Below are 16,252 nucleotides of genomic sequence, written 5' to 3'. Positions count from 1 at the left end.
CATTGCAACTTCTCCGGCAACGGCGCCATAAATTTGATGGGCGAAGAATTTAGTGTCGGTTTAGAATTTCTCTTATAGAAATAAGAACTTCGTTGTAAGCATAGCTACAAACCAACAAACAATTCTCACATCAAATTTAATTTGGTTTTGTCACAAGTACAAACCCCAATGAAAAGTTAACCGAAATATTTAAACCTCGGGTCGTCTCACAAGGAATTATAATGAAGTGGTCAATTATTGGCTATGAAGGTGCAAAGGGGTTTGATTGATAAAAGGATTCAAGAAATTAAATGACAAAAAAGTAAATCAAACAAGTAAAGAAAGCAAGTAATAAAGAGAGACATTCATGAAAAGGATTGAGAATATAGGCTTTCTATCCTAGTCACTAATAACAATAATTAACAAGAATTTATCTTATTTCGTCATCTCCAATGTTGGAAGAAGGTGTAAGTTATCTTCCGTGAGAGAAAGTCAAACAAGACTAGTTAATCTCAATCCAAAGGTCCTAATTGACTTACTAATGGAATTAGTAAGAGATTAGAGTCAATGGAAATCATATTAACTAATAGCTCTAGATCACCAACATGAATTGGGTATTCATGACTTAAGATTACCTAATTACTCTTTCCAAGCCAAGAATGTTCAAAATCTACTCTAAAACCCAACCAAGTATTTGTCAAACACTTAGTGGGTATAAATGGAAAGCATAGAAAATGTGCAAAAATACTAAAATCTAACAACTACCAATTGCAAGGAAGTAAATTCACAACTCAAATCATCAATAAAAGAAACATCAAACATCAAATTTCATCAAATGTAAACCAAATCCAACAAGAGTTCATTAACATAAAAGAGGCAAAAAAAAAAAGGAAATTAACATGGAAACTAAGAGAATCAAAGTGTAGAAGTATGAAATTGTAAAGAAAGCAAGATGAGAACAATAATCAAAACCTAGATCTAAGATAGAAATAAGCCTAAGAACCCTAATTCTAGAGAGAAGAGGGAGCTTCTCTCTCTAGAAACTAAACTACATGATGCTATTCTACAACTAAGTGCTCCCCCCTTGCTCAATCTTCAACTCAGAAATGAGTTGGAATTGGGTCTAGGCAGCTCAAAAATCGCCCCTAGCGATTTCACTTTTAAGTGGGTCATGTGCCAAGCGTCATGCGTACGCGTGGGTGACGCGTGCGCGTTGCTTGCAAAATCTCCAATGCACGCGTATGCGTGCATGACGCGTGCGCGTGGCCCTCAATTCTCCAAAAGCTCATTTCTTCATGAATTCTACATTTTGCATACTTTTTTCTTTATTTCTTCCATCTGATACTTGTCTTATGAACCTGAAATCACTCAACAAACACATAAAGGCATCGAATGAAATTAAAGTGAATTAAAATCACCAATTTAAGGGCCTAAAAAGCATATTTTTACACTTAAGCACAAATTAAGGGGAAATTACAAAACCATGCTATTTCATTGAATAAATGTGGGAAAAGGTGATAAAATCCCCTAAAATAAGCACAAGATAAACCACAAAATTGGGGTTTATCAATGCCTTCCCCCTCTTCCTCCCCAACCATATTCTCACATTCACAAGAGCTCTCCTCAACCTTTGCTGCCGCTGCCTTTCAGTGGCCTCTGTTTCGATGCCGCCGTTGCTCGCTAGCCTCCATCTCCGCTTGGTCTCCCTCTTCTCTCCTCTGGCACGGTTCTCTCTCTCAGCCACGGTGATTTTTTTCTTTAATTTTTTTAGTTATTCAATCATTATTTTTTAATATTCTGGGTGATTGTTGCCGCTGATCCTGTTTAAATATAACAACAATGGTTAATTTTAGTTATTTTCTATTCTGTAATTATTCCTATTTTTTTGTTGTTGCTATTTTTTGTGCTTGTTGCTGTTTAGGTTGATTGATACTTGCTATTTAAGTTGATTGATCTTTTTTTATTAATAGATTTTTTTGTGACATTTTGTGTTGTTGATTTTCATTTTTGTGATCTGTTGAAGAAGAAGAACAGTGTTGAAGAAGAAAAAGAAGAACGATGACGTTTTCTTAGGCTTCTGTTTTCTTTCTTTTTGTTTGTTTTTTGTTCAAAACGACATCGTTTTAAAGTTCCGATAAATGAAAAATGTTTCAAGAACTATTATGAGTCTTGGAGTACAAGTTCAGAGACGAATTTGAGTAATTATTAATTTTAGGAATTACTTTAAAATTTGAGTGTATGTTTAGGGACTATTTTAAGACTTAACTCTTATTCGCCTCAGGTACATGAAGAGATATTATTGTCGAGAAGATTTAATTTGTTCCAAGTGCATTGCATGCAAGCAAGCTGAATTGGCTATCCATTTAAATCTTCCAACCGATTTTAATGTTAGATATTATTATCTATGTACAAATATTAATCATACTGATTAACCAATTAAGGTGGCAGCCAATTACAGTCAATTATTAGTTGAACCGTAAGAAAGTCAATTAAAAAACAAAAAAATTTTTAAACTCATCATCTAAAGTAAGTTTGACACACCCTTCAAAATAAAAAATACGAAACTTTCTCTTCCTTTTTTTCTCTCATTATTAATAAATATCCAAAATATTAAAAAAAAATCTAAAGCCAAACGAAAAAAAATTCAAGATTATTGAGAAACAAACATCCGAACTTAACAAAAAATGTTCCAAGTCTAAAAAAATATATTTAAAATTATTAAAAAAAAATCATTCAAAACCTAAAAAATAATAACAAAAAAAATCCAAAACTTAATAAAAAGAAACATTCAAAAAAATAAAATATAGACAGAAGAAGAAGACGTACAAACGTTGTCATTGGACGAGAGAAGGGAGATGCCAAAATATTAGAAGACGTCGCGGTGAGAGGAATTGCAAGCGAAGAGCTTGGTGTTGCAGCGAGAGGAGTTAGACGGGGTTGTGCGACGTCACGATGAGCAGAGTTGCACGCAGAGGGCGTGAAAAGGCACAACAAGAGGAGTTCAAGGGGGAGGGCGCAACGGTGCAGCAAGAAGAGTTTGAGGGAAAAGGTGCGACGTCGCGGCGAAAAGAGTTGGAGGGGGAGGTTGCACCAGGAGAAGTTGAAGTGGGAGGGTGCGTGTCTTTTGAGCACAATCCTAATTTTTTAAAATTTAAAAATCATGCTTTTTAAAAAGTTAATTGCTACATTAACCAATTAGCTAGCTTTATGCCGTATATAGTTGGTTATCTATACCTTCCTTTTTGTCAACTTTTGACACCACTACTGGTCTTGCCATTGATAAATGGGTTAAATATGATATTGGTTCGTAAGGTATAGGCAAAGAATTTTATTCTTCTCCAACTTTTTTTTGCATATAAAATTATCCCTAAAGTTCACTTGATTTTAAAATCATCATTTTAAACAAAAATACCATTGTTCCCCAATTTATCCCAATCCCTCATCTTTCCTATTTACTACAACGAAAGGAGAGCAGAGACGTGAGCAGATAGGTGGGTGGCAGCGATGCTGACAGGCAGAGATGTCGGCGGCAGCAATGCAGGCAGGAAGACACATTGGCGGCAGCGACGCGGGCGCAAAAAATGCAGGCGACAGCGACGCGGGCGGGCAGAGATGCAGGCAATAGCGACTCGGGCAGGCACACACGCAGGTGGCAGCGATGCGAGCGGGCACAGACACTCGCGGTGGTCTGAGTCGTCCTCTTCTCATCGCGGTAGTTGCCCTCCATTTGTGCTCCCTCAAGCTTTGTTCTTCAGCCTCTCGTTGCATAATTTTCTGAGTATATGGTGATGATTTTTGTTGTTACTTGTTGCTGATTCTTCTTCTTCAGCTTCTGTTAGTTTTTGTTCTTGTTGTTGGTGATTCTGTTTGTTCATCCTTTTCTCTTTTGGAATTGGTCTCTGAAAATTTGTGAAATTTGTGTGAGAAATTGGTGTTGTTGATTCTTGGAGTATATGTGAGAAATTGTGAAAATTAGTGTTGTTGGGTGTGAGAACATGGTGATCCTTCAACAATGGTGGATTTGAGAGAGTAGGAGTCAGTGTGTGTAAATTGTGGAAGGGTAATTTTGTTAAAAAATTAGAGAAATGATAATTTTAAAATCAGACTGAACCTTAGGGAGGATTTTGTATGCAAAAAAAAGGTTGGGGACAAATAAAATTTTTTACTATACTTTAGGGAACAAAATTGTACTTAATCCTTGATAAATTGACTGTCGTTCATGGATAGGCCATCGATCGATGAGGGTGTAAACTCCGGGAAATTAATAAATAATTAGTTAATAAATTAATTATTATTCAAAGAAATTAGAAAATTAAATTTGATAGTTTAGAAAAGTAAAAGTATTTAAAATACGAATTTTAACACTAATTTAAAATATTTTAGCCCAAAACCGGACTAACGGACCGAACCGGCCAAATTAAACCCAAACCGGACCCAAGATCCAACATATAAGAATCTTGACTCAGCCATTTCCTCCCTCAAATCACAAAGAACATGCTGAAACTTTGGGGTGAGGGGAGAAAGCAAAACCTAAGCCCTAGCTCAACTTCAATTCCACATATCTTCCAATCCGAAGTTTCTATCACCGTATCGTTTGCGGCCACGCGACCACCGCATCGATCTGTTCAAAACCATCAAAATAAAGTGGTAAGGAATTGACAATTTTTCACCCAGCCTTTTTCTTTTTAATTTCGAAATTTTTGGATTTTAGTATTAAGGAATTAGATGATTTTGATGGTTTAGGTAAATTCTAGTAGTGGAAAATCATTGAATTTCGTCTAATACATCCGTGGGTACGGTAAGAACTATTTAAACCCTTGTAAATTATTGAAATTGGTAATTCTATGTTGATTATAGTGAAATTGTATGGTATTAGATTAAATCGTATGAATTGAAATCAAATTGTGGATGTTGGATGCCTGATTTGAGCCTTAGAAGCTAAGAATTCAATTGGTGAGGAGTTGGAGACTTGGAGCGTGTGGAAGGGAGGATTTTGAGGTGTTTCGAGTTTAAGAAGGAATTGGCCAATGTATGCTTTTCGTTTCTCGTAGTTAATGTATAATGTCACGTGAAAACTTAGGCTAGTTGACTGTAGGATAAGTTGAATTATGAATTGTTGAGGATTAATGACTATTGTTGAAAATTGTTGAATAGATTGGATGAATTTTGTATGTTGGCATGTTATAGCTTGAGTGAGAAGTGTATGAACATGATTAGAAATATTTTGGACTGTTTTGGTGTAAAATTATTGGTTTGGAATTGAGAATTTTAGAAAGTTAGAGATTTTGTAAACTTTAGTAATAATTGATTTTTGACCAACTTTGATGGGCCATAACTTGGCTTCCAGACTCCCAAATTTTGTAAAATTTATCTTGAATAAAAATTGGGTCCATGAAGTTTACCACATTTGAAAAATGGACTAAAAACAAATTTTAATAAAAAAGTTATGTGCATTCGAAGTTGGGTATGTAAAATTAATTTCTGCAACTTAACAGCTTTTTGAAAAAACACAAGGCATGCGTACACGGAAACATGCATGCGTATACGAGACTTCTCTTCTATTCAACACACTCGCGTATGCATGAGGCATGCGTATGCGGAAATGGCCAATATTGAACGTGTGTGTACACGGCGGTGTGCATGCATACGCAAGTGACCCCCTATTTTGAAAACCTGCGTACGCGGGCGGTATGCATACGCCTAACCACCCTATTTTGAAAAAGTTACATTTTTGAGATTTATTCTCTAATGTTTCAAACCTCTTTAATACCTGTTTAGGGTCCATTAACGAGTTTTTAAGCTTTGGAACAAGAGTGAATATGTTTAATGAGTTAAGGGGATATTGAAAAGGATTTACGAAGTGATAACTAAGTAATAAGGTGTTGGTAATGCTGAATAAGAAGTGATTGATAAAGATGATGATAATAATGATGAATTATGATTGAATGTGATATAAATTGATGGTGATAATGACATTGATAAATAATGAATTAAAATCTATTTGGCATGAGTATTTGAAATTATCTGAGACACAATTTTCCCTAGGTAGACGCAGTGGTTTGTCACTACTTGCTCCAGGTTGAGATTCGATACTCTGTTGACCCTTTGTCACAAGATGTGACTGGACACTTTAACTTTTCGGATTCCCCCATAGGCATATATATATATATATATATTTGAGTTTGGGATTTTCTCATGGATATTTTTGAGCTTGGGGATGCGCGCACAGAGAGACTGTCCAAAGTTAGCTACCGGACATGTCGGGTTTGGCTATATGACCGATAGATGAGACTCATCAGCCATAGGACAGGCATACATAATATGCATTTGTATGTTTTGCTTGAGCGTGCATTGTTTTGGTTTGCCTAACTCTTTAACTATGCTTATCTGCTACTTGCTCTACTTGTTGTATCTATAACCTATCTGTGCGTTCTTTGTTTGATTTGTATGTGTATGTATCTAAGAGACCCTTTCTTGGCGGAGGTGTGATGAGGGTTGTTGCACCCAGTGATTAGGAGGTTTGAAGAAAACAGAAGGTGTAGAGTTAGACTAGAACTAGAATTCCTTAGATAGAATACCGAATTTCTGGTTTAGTATAATCTTTAAGTTAAATTTGAATGTCGGAGTTCTAGAAATGCCTCTGGCTTTTCCGAGACCTTATATATTATCTATGTGGGCACCATTACCATACTAAGAAACCCCCGATTCTCATTCCATACATATATTATTGTTTTCCAGATGCAAGTGGAGAGACACCTTGCTGAGTATTTTGGAGTTTCTTTGGAAGTGAAGAACTATTTTGGGACTTAGTGTTTTGTATTTTGCTTATATATATATTCTAGATCTCGTTATTTTTATCTTTCGGAACTTTGATATTTATGTATATGTTTTAGCCTTCTTTTCGGTCTTGTTTATCTGATTTACATTTATCCGGACAAGTGTGATGTGACTTTCTGTTTTGACTTTGCTTAGCTTCTTCAAGGATCCTAGTTATAATTTTCTTCAACTATATGTATATACGTCTTTTCTTTTAGAGGTCGTAATACCTCGCCACCTCTACTTTATGACTTAAGCGTAAGGCTTTGTGTAGTAGGGTGTTATATTATGGTATCAGAGCAATTCACTCCTGTAAAGCCTAAGGGACAGACTGACTATGCTTCTAGGCATACTATGGATGTGTGTATATGCTAATTAGGATATCTAGTTGATATATATGGCATACTTATTCATGAGCATGCATTTGGAACTTCGAAAAACTAGACTTGAGATATTGATACTGATCACCTTGATATCGATTGTTTGGTGTGAACAGGAACCAGATGACGTCTTGTGGATGCTGATATGGTCAAGGGACAGGTCGGAGTGGTAATGAGGAACCCAAAATGACTGCGAATAATCTCGTGAACTTTATGATTGCCCTGGAGAGTATGGCTGCTGCTATGCAGGCCACAGCTGAAGTACTCGGTCAGCAGGTTAATAACAAAAATGGGGGTAACGGCGGAAATGGGCCGATGACCTTAGCGACCTTCTTGAAGATAAACCCACCAATCTTTAGTGTAACCATAAATCTGACGAAAGCTGACAATTGGTTTCAGGCAATGGAACGAGCCTTGCAAGCACAACAAGTTCCTGAAGACCAGTGTGTTGAGTTTGTTACTTATCAACTAATGGGTGAAGCTCAATATTGGTGGCAGAAAAGTTGACATCTTCTGCAGTGAGACAATGCTGTGTTACCCTGGGACGCCTTTCAATCTTAATTCTACAAGAAATATTTTCCCAACTTAGTCAGGACGGCAAAGGAACTCGAGTTGCTACAGTTGAAGTAGGGTTCAATGTCAGTGGCAGAGTACACCAGTCGATTTGAGGAATTGTGTCAGTTTTCTAGGGTGTGTCAGAGTGCTCTGAGGAATTTTGAAGAGTGGAAGTGCACAAAGTACAAAGGTGGACTTCGGAGTGATATTCTGAGTACAGTAGGACCAATAGAGATTAGAACCTTCTCTGAACTGGTAAACAAAAGCAGAGTTACTGAAGATTATTTGAAGAAGGAAGCCTTAGACAAAGGTAATCACCGAGCTATATTTAGGAGAGATCAAGGGAGGAACTTTGCACCTAGAGGTCAGAATTTGAAGCGAGGAGGCTATGTTCCACAACCACATCAGGGTTAGAATAATTTTTGGAGGTTCAATAATAATAACAACAACCAAGGATGAGACAAGGGAAAGCAAACTCAGAATCCTCCTAACAACTTGACGTGTAGGAGATGTGGAGCATGTCATCCAAATACTCTGTGCAGAGCTAGTTTGGGTGTATGCTGTTACTGTGGTGGAGCTAGGCATCTGTCCTGGAATTGTCCGGAGAGGAAGAGTCAGAAAACTGGGAGAGCTCAACAGTAGGATGCGTATTCATTACGACGGTGGATGGTGCTAAGAGATCGAACACTCTGATCGGAGGTAATTGTGAAATTAGTGATAAACCTTAATTGCTTTGTTTGATACTGGGACATCACATTCATTTATATCATTTGAGAAAGCTAGTGAGCTAGGATTGAGAATATCCATGTTAGCATATGATTTTTAAGTACATACTCCTGCCTCTGAGGCTGTCGTGACTAGGTTAGGTTGTCAGCAAGTTCTATTTAAGGATTTATGCTTTTAGCTGCAAGTGTGTCGGGCGATGAACATAGTTTGAATTAGATTCTGGTTGTAAGTGAATTTTCTGAGATATTCCCCGAAGACATACTTGAATTTTCTCCTTCTTGAGAAATTGAGTTTGCGATTGAACTGGTGACTGTAGCCGGACCAATTTCAATTGCACTCTATCGAATGTCGCCTTTGGATCTGGCTGAACTTAAAGCTCAGATGGAGGAGTTAATGAGTAAGAATTTTATTCGTCTAAGCGTTTCTCTGTGGGGAGCACCGGTGTTGTTGGTGAAAAAAAAGGATGGAAGCATGCGGTTGTGCGTAGATTATAGACAACTGAACAAAGTAACCATGAAGAACAAATACCCACTGCCGAGAATTGATGATCTAATGGATCAATTGCAAGGAGCTGGAGTCTTGTTTAAGATTGATTTGAGGTCTGGTTATCACAAGATAAGGGTAAGAGATGAAGATATCCCTAAGACTGCTTTCAAAATTCATTATAGTCATTATGAGTATACTGTAATGTCTTTTGGGTTGACAAATGCCCTTGGCCTGCGGTGTTCATGCACTATATGAACCGAATATTCTATTCTTTTCTAGATAAATTCATCGTTGTCTTCATTGATGACATTCTAATATACTCTAAGACTGAGGAGGAGCATGCGAAACACTTGTGGATCGTCTTACAGATTCTAAAGGAGAGAAAGCTCTACGTAAAATTGTCTAAGTGTGAATTCTAGAAAGAGGAGGTGAAGTTCTTGGGTCATATGGTGAGTAAGCAAGGAATAGTTGTGGATCCTTCAAAGATTGAGGAAGTAACTGAATTAAACATATTCTCTAACTTTTCAAACCTCTTTAATACTTGTTTAGGGTTTGTTTGCGACTTTTTAAGCTTTGGAACAAGGGTTAATATATTAAATGAGTTAAGGGGATATTGAGAAGAATTTGCGAAGTGATAACTAAGTAATGAGGTGTTGGTAATGCTGAATAAGAAGTGATTGATAAAGATGATGATAATAATGATGAATTATGATTGAATGAGATATGAATTAATGGTGATAATGACATTGATAAATGATGAATTAAAATCTATTTGGGATGAGCATTTGAAATTATCTGAGACACGAGTTTCCCTGGTAGACGCAGTGGCTTGCCACAACTTGCTCCAAGTTGAGATTCGATACTCTGTTGAACCTCTATCGCAAGATGTGATCGGGCACTTTAACTAGGCGAATTCTCCCATGGGCATGCATATATATATATAAATTTGAGCTTGGAATTTTTCCATGGATATTTTTTAGCTTGGGGATGCACGCACAGAGGAACTATCCAAGGTTAGCTACCGGACATGTCAAATTTGGCTATATAACCAACAGACGAGACTCATCATCCGTAGGACAGGCATACATCATATACATTGGTATGTTTTGCTTGATCGGCATTGTTTTGGTTTGCCTAACTACTTAACTATGTTTATCTACTAATTGCTCTACCTGCGGTATGTGTAACTTATCTGTGCTTTCTTTGTTTGATTTGTATGTGTATGTATCTAAGATACCCTCTCTTGGCGGAGGTGTGAAGGTTGTTCCATCCTGTGATTAGGAGGTTTGAAGGAAACAGAAGGTGCAGAGTTAGACTAGAACTAGAATCCCTTAGATAGAATACCGAATTTCTAGTTTAGTATAATCTGTTAAATCTGAGTGTTGGAGTTCTAGGAATGCCTCTGGCTTTTTTGGAAACTTATATATTGTCTATGTAGACACCTTTACCATACTAAGAACCCCCAGTTCTCATTCCGTATATATATATATATATATATATATATATATATATATATATATATATATATATATATATATATCATTGTATATATTGTATTTTGTTCCTCTTAGAGGTTGACTTGGAGAAACAAGTGTTTATTTTGTAGTTTGGGATACATTTTGGGTTGTATAAATATATGTATTTATACTCTGGCCGGCCTTAGCTTCGCACGTTGTGTCTAGAGCTCGATATTTGTATCTTTCGGAACTCTGATCTTTATGTATATATTTTAGCCTTCTTTTCGATCTTGTTTATCTGATTTATGTTTATCCAGACGAGTGTGATGCGACTTTCTATTTCGACTTTGCTTAGCTTCTTATTAAGGTTCCTAGTTATAATTTCCTTCAACTATATTTTGATACGTCTTTTCTTTTAGAGGTCGTAATATCTTGCCACCTTGTTTTACGATTTAAGCATAGGACTCTGTGTGGTAGGGTGTTACAGATGGCATCTATAATTATCTAGTTTATAGTATTAACTTATGCCTAGTATATCGTTTAATAAGTTGTTATAAAATTCAATTACCATTATTATATAATGAGTATTACGGATTCAGTGAACTCCAGAGGCAAAAAAGAAATATCTAAAATCATTTTAAAAACATCCAAAACCTAACAAAACGAAACATTCAAAATTATTGAAAAAAGAACATTCGAAACATAACAAAAGAAAACATCCAAAATTATTAAAAAGAAAAAAAAGCATCCGAAAACTAAAAAAAGAAACATCTAAATTATCAAAAAATCATCCAAAACCTAAAAAGAAGAAAACATACAAAAAAACATATAGAACTTAATAAAAAAAAAATAAAAAACATGATATAGACAGAAGAAGAAGACGTACAAACTTCGTCGTTGGAGGAGAGATGGAAGACACCGAAGGATTTGAAGGTATCATGGCGAGAGAATTTAGAGGGGGTGGTACAACGTCACGACGAGCAGAGTTGCACGCGGAAGGCACAGCGAGAAGAGTTTAAAGGTGAAGGCGTGGCGGCGCAACGTAAAGAGTTTCAGGGGAAAGACACGACGTCACGGCATAAAGAGTTGGAAAGAGAAATCTCACCATAAAAGGTTGAAGTGAGATGACGCATGTCTTTTAAGTGCAATTCTAAATTTTTAAAATTTTTAAACTTTTTAAAAATTTAGCCACCAGATTAACCAATTTACTGCGTGCCATATAAATATATTTATTTATACTTTTTCTTTTGACACCATTACAGGTCTTGTCATTGATAAATTGATTTTCATGCATGGATAGGCCATGGATGGGGCATCTATAGTTATCTAGCTAGTTTATAATATTAACTTATGGCTAATATATTGTTTAATAAGTTGTTACAAAATTCAATTACCATTATTATATAATGACTATTACGGATTCAGTGAACTAAAGAGGCAAATAAGTTTAATTATAAAAAAGTAAACTATTTTTAAATAATACTTTGCTATATATAATGAGAATTTTTCATTTTTTTTCTATATGACTCTTAGCATATCGAGGGGTATCTTAATTTTTGAATTATATTGAATAGAAAAATAGTAAGGAACATTTTAAACTTGTATAAAACCCAATTCATCATAAACATGTAATTGCGAGAGAGAGAGAGAGATCCTTATGGCCGGGAACATTGTGGCATATACACTAGAAATATTGATGATCGGAATGGTTATTTATTTGGTTGTTGCTGAACTCCACGAGGCTAATTTTGAACAACATTGGACTCCATTTTATCATATTTCATCAAATCTTCAAAGTTGTCTCGCGAGATGTGAGCGACTCTTTCCTCTTGATCTCCGTAGGAGGATGTCATGCCTTAGTAATTGCGAATATAAGCATAACTAATACTTTAGTAATGATAAGCATCTAAGTTATTGTGAATCTTTTTTGTTTTTTTCCCCTTATGTTTCTATTACCATATTGTATGAATATTTGAGGTGATGATAAATTCTCACATCTTTTACGAAGCTAATCATGGTACTTTAATTTGACATATCATGAAATAATAAAGACTTCAATTCTTCAAAAGTTTATTTTACCATTAAACATTTTTTTTTGTATCCATCGTAATCATGCAATGCTATTGGTTCCTTTATTTAATCTAATTCAACCTAAAAGAATTGGACTAGTATTGTCACCATACAATTTTTCGGGGAATACCATAAAAATTCCGTTGCCGGGACTTGAACCCGGGTCTTTCGGGTGAGAGCCGAATATCCTGACCAACTAGACTACAACGGATTAATGTTACAAGATGTAAACATCTTTTAATTAGTATAATATTTGGCTTTATCATTAGAAAACAGAAATTGTGCCCTAAAACATAATTAAGGAGGTTCGGTTGGATAAACATTCGAATTAAGTGTCGCGCAAAGAGAACTTTAATTTCCTAGTACCAAGAATTTATAAATGGTAGTAAAGTCATAAATTAAATATTTTATCACGATAAGAAAAGCGATGAGTACCATTAAATTTATCGGTAAATTTAGTGTTACATGTTATTATTAGATTTATCGTTAGATTTATAGACAGAAATAAGAACTATTTCATCATATTAAATTTTTGCCATTAGATTCACTATTTCGACAATGAAGTCGCTAATAATATATAATTAAAGAAAAAATGAGAAACTTGGTATGGATTAGTAACTGTCGGATTTACCGGCGGATAAATCCAACAGTAACTTAATTTAGTGTGATGCAGTGTTTTAGTCACCCGTAAAATGTTACCGTCGGATTTATCTGCCAATAAATCTGTCGGTAACTAGCCTTAAAATTCAAAGCACAAATCCTTTCCCTTTTCATTTCGAATCCCCTTCTCTCTCTATCCTCTCTTCTTTCACATTCTCTTGAAACCAATACCTTCTTTTATTCTCTCCCTTTTGCAATTCAGTGTCAGCCACAAAATCTTCTCTTCCTCTCTGTTTATCAGAGCTTCCTCTAGCACTATCAGAACTTCCTCCAGCACTGCTATAACGCTCCACCAACAGCAGCTGGTTTTGAAGTTCAAGTTCATGATCATTTTTTTTTCTGTTTTGGTTAATTTAGGATTTAGTTATATGTTAATTTTTAGTTAGTAAGTAGAATTGGTTATGATTGTTTTTTACTAGTTAGATAATTTAGATTAAGATTAGGATTTTTTTTTATTAAAATTGCTATTAGTTTATATATAGTTTAACATATAGTTATGTTTGTTGAATTTGAATTTAAATTTGTTTATTGTAATATTTATTTGTAGATCAGAGGAAATTGACTTCCAACAAATATAATTTGAAAAATGGAAGTTATAAATTTTCATATTACAATATCACTTTTTTTCATATATTTTTAAATTGTATCATTATATAATAATATACATTTTTTCCTGGAAGGTTTTTGAGCTTGCCTTGAAGAAAGAGAAGAAGAAATCATCTTGAAGATTTGAAATTAGTTGATATATTGGATATAGTTTAACATATGGCTTGTCTCTTTTTTTTTGGTCTTGTTGGCATTGGACTCGTCTTTCATATGTGGTATCCCGGTATCTATCTTTTTTTGATGGACTCATGCTGGTTGTTTATTTTATATGGTTAAAGAATTGCGGGTTTTGAAACATTGGATATTAGGTTTTGAAATGGTTATTGCTAAACATATGTAATAATGACTTATAACTATAAGTTAAGATGTGAATGATAGATGGGTCATGCTAACTTTTACTAATTTGCAGATTTTTGAATTGCCATGGCAACGTAATTATATAATGACTTATATAGATTTCTGAAGGTTATAATATTACTATATAGTAGTATAATGATTTAATTTATATAATATTTTGTTCACAATGATTAACTCTACTAACCATCTCTTATTATTATTCTTTTAATAATAAGATTTGAGAGATTTTTATCATTCTCACTAATATTTTTCTTTATATAGGCTAAGTCAGGTCAACTGTAAAGCCTTCAACAAATAATAAATTAGGTTTAGATTTAAAAATTAAAATGAGTTATTTAGTGTAAAGTTAGGAATTAATTGAATGTATTTATAATATAAGACATAAATTGACACACAAACAAATAATATTGTGACATGCGATATAACAGTCTAGATCAGTATATCATGTGTCAATTATCATTAAGTTATTATATAATTACACGTGGTCAAATCATAATATGATATATAATTCACATTATCAAGCGATTAAAAATATAATTGATATAATTTAAATTTCAAAAATAATTTTAATATAGGATGACTATTTTAGTTAGAGATTTAGTTAGGAAGTATACATTAAAAACTAATACATAAGCATGATGAACAGTAATTTTACTCAGGTGCTCATATATTTTTTTTTGAAAGACAGGTGCTCATATTACTCTATATGTTAAATCATCTCATATTAATCTATACCAATATATAATGAGATACACAGGTTTGGTGTCCAATTCTTTCTTCTTTTTTTGTTTTTGTTTCTTTTATTATTTTTTATTAATTATATTATTTTTAATTAATAATATAAATAAAATTACGTCAACAAAATATTAATTATTTACTATTTTTTATAAGTATTTTTTATACATAATAGCCCATAATATAATAGTATATAAGTGATCAATATATTATTATAGTATAATAACTGATAGTATATAAAATATATTTATTTTATTAATAGTTATTTCAATGGGACAATAGTATTTAAAGTATAAAGAAAAATAAATCATTATTAACTAAAGTCATTAGAATAATTGAATCTACAACATATGGTTTACAAATATTTGATGTCCAATATTTATTTTTTTTAAAAATTACACGTAAAAGTGTACTCATTAATTAAATTTATACTAATACAATATACAATATATAATGGACTATACCAATATATAATGGACTATACCAATGTATAATGGGAATAAGAAAATTTGGTATCCAATTTTTTCTTACTATTTTACTTCTTTTTTTTTGTTAAACATTGGATTCAATATAACAAACGTTTTACTACAATCCTCTATATTTATTATTTTTTAATCAAGGAAAGAATTTACCCACGACAGAGTACCAAACTGATTCACCATCAATCCACGACGTATTTTAAAAATGAAAAAAAAAAAACTGCTACTACTACGTACTCACTTTAAAAACTAACTCACTTTCAATAAAAACTGTTTCACCTTCAATCATACTTAATAGAATTAAATTACTCATTCTCTTTCAATTTTGGTCTCACAAAAGTTTTTCTTCTTTGCATATCATTGTTATCTTTCTGACAAATAGAAATGAAAATTTCACGGAATAAAAAGCCACGTCAACGTCGACCTACTTGGACAGATAATGCTAGGCGAAGAAGGCAGAACATGACCGAAGAACAAAGATAACAATACCGAACTAGAAGACGTGCAAGTTATCAGGAGATGATTCGACAAGGAAAATAAATTGCCATCCTGATAGAACTCCAATTCCAAATACTGGTTGAAGTATCAGATTGACTACAATCAGACAAATGGCCAGAGCTACCACCTATCATCAATTTACTACAGATAATACGACAACTAAATTTAAATTTCTTTGTTATGAATTGAATTAGTTCTTAATAATTATATTTTACTTTTCAAAAATACAGGAATGGAAGCACATGAGAATAAAATTGCCACCAGGGACGGATACATGGGGGACAAGTAAAGGCCTGGCCCCAGTTTTTAAAAAAAAAATAGTAATACTAGTCAGAAGCCCAAGTGCCCAACCTAACACAAATAAAATATTAAAATTTTTTAAATCCCTAAAACTAATTCTCTTCACGTTTTCTATTCTTTTCTAATTCTTTTGTTTCCTACACGCGGC

General features: G+C 33.9%; 1 non-coding gene across 1 annotated transcript; it reads right to left on the bottom strand.

Annotated features, from left to right (window-relative positions):
* TRNAE-CUC lies at positions 12,608–12,680 on the bottom strand. Its single transcript has one exon. It is a non-coding gene; the product is annotated as a tRNA-Glu (tRNA).

Source organism: Arachis ipaensis, chromosome B10, assembly GCF_000816755.2.
Source record: "Arachis ipaensis cultivar K30076 chromosome B10, Araip1.1, whole genome shotgun sequence".
NCBI lineage: Eukaryota > Viridiplantae > Streptophyta > Magnoliopsida > Fabales > Fabaceae > Arachis > Arachis ipaensis.
Note: the sequence above shows the minus strand (reverse complement) of the source record. Positions and strands in the feature narration are given on the sequence as shown.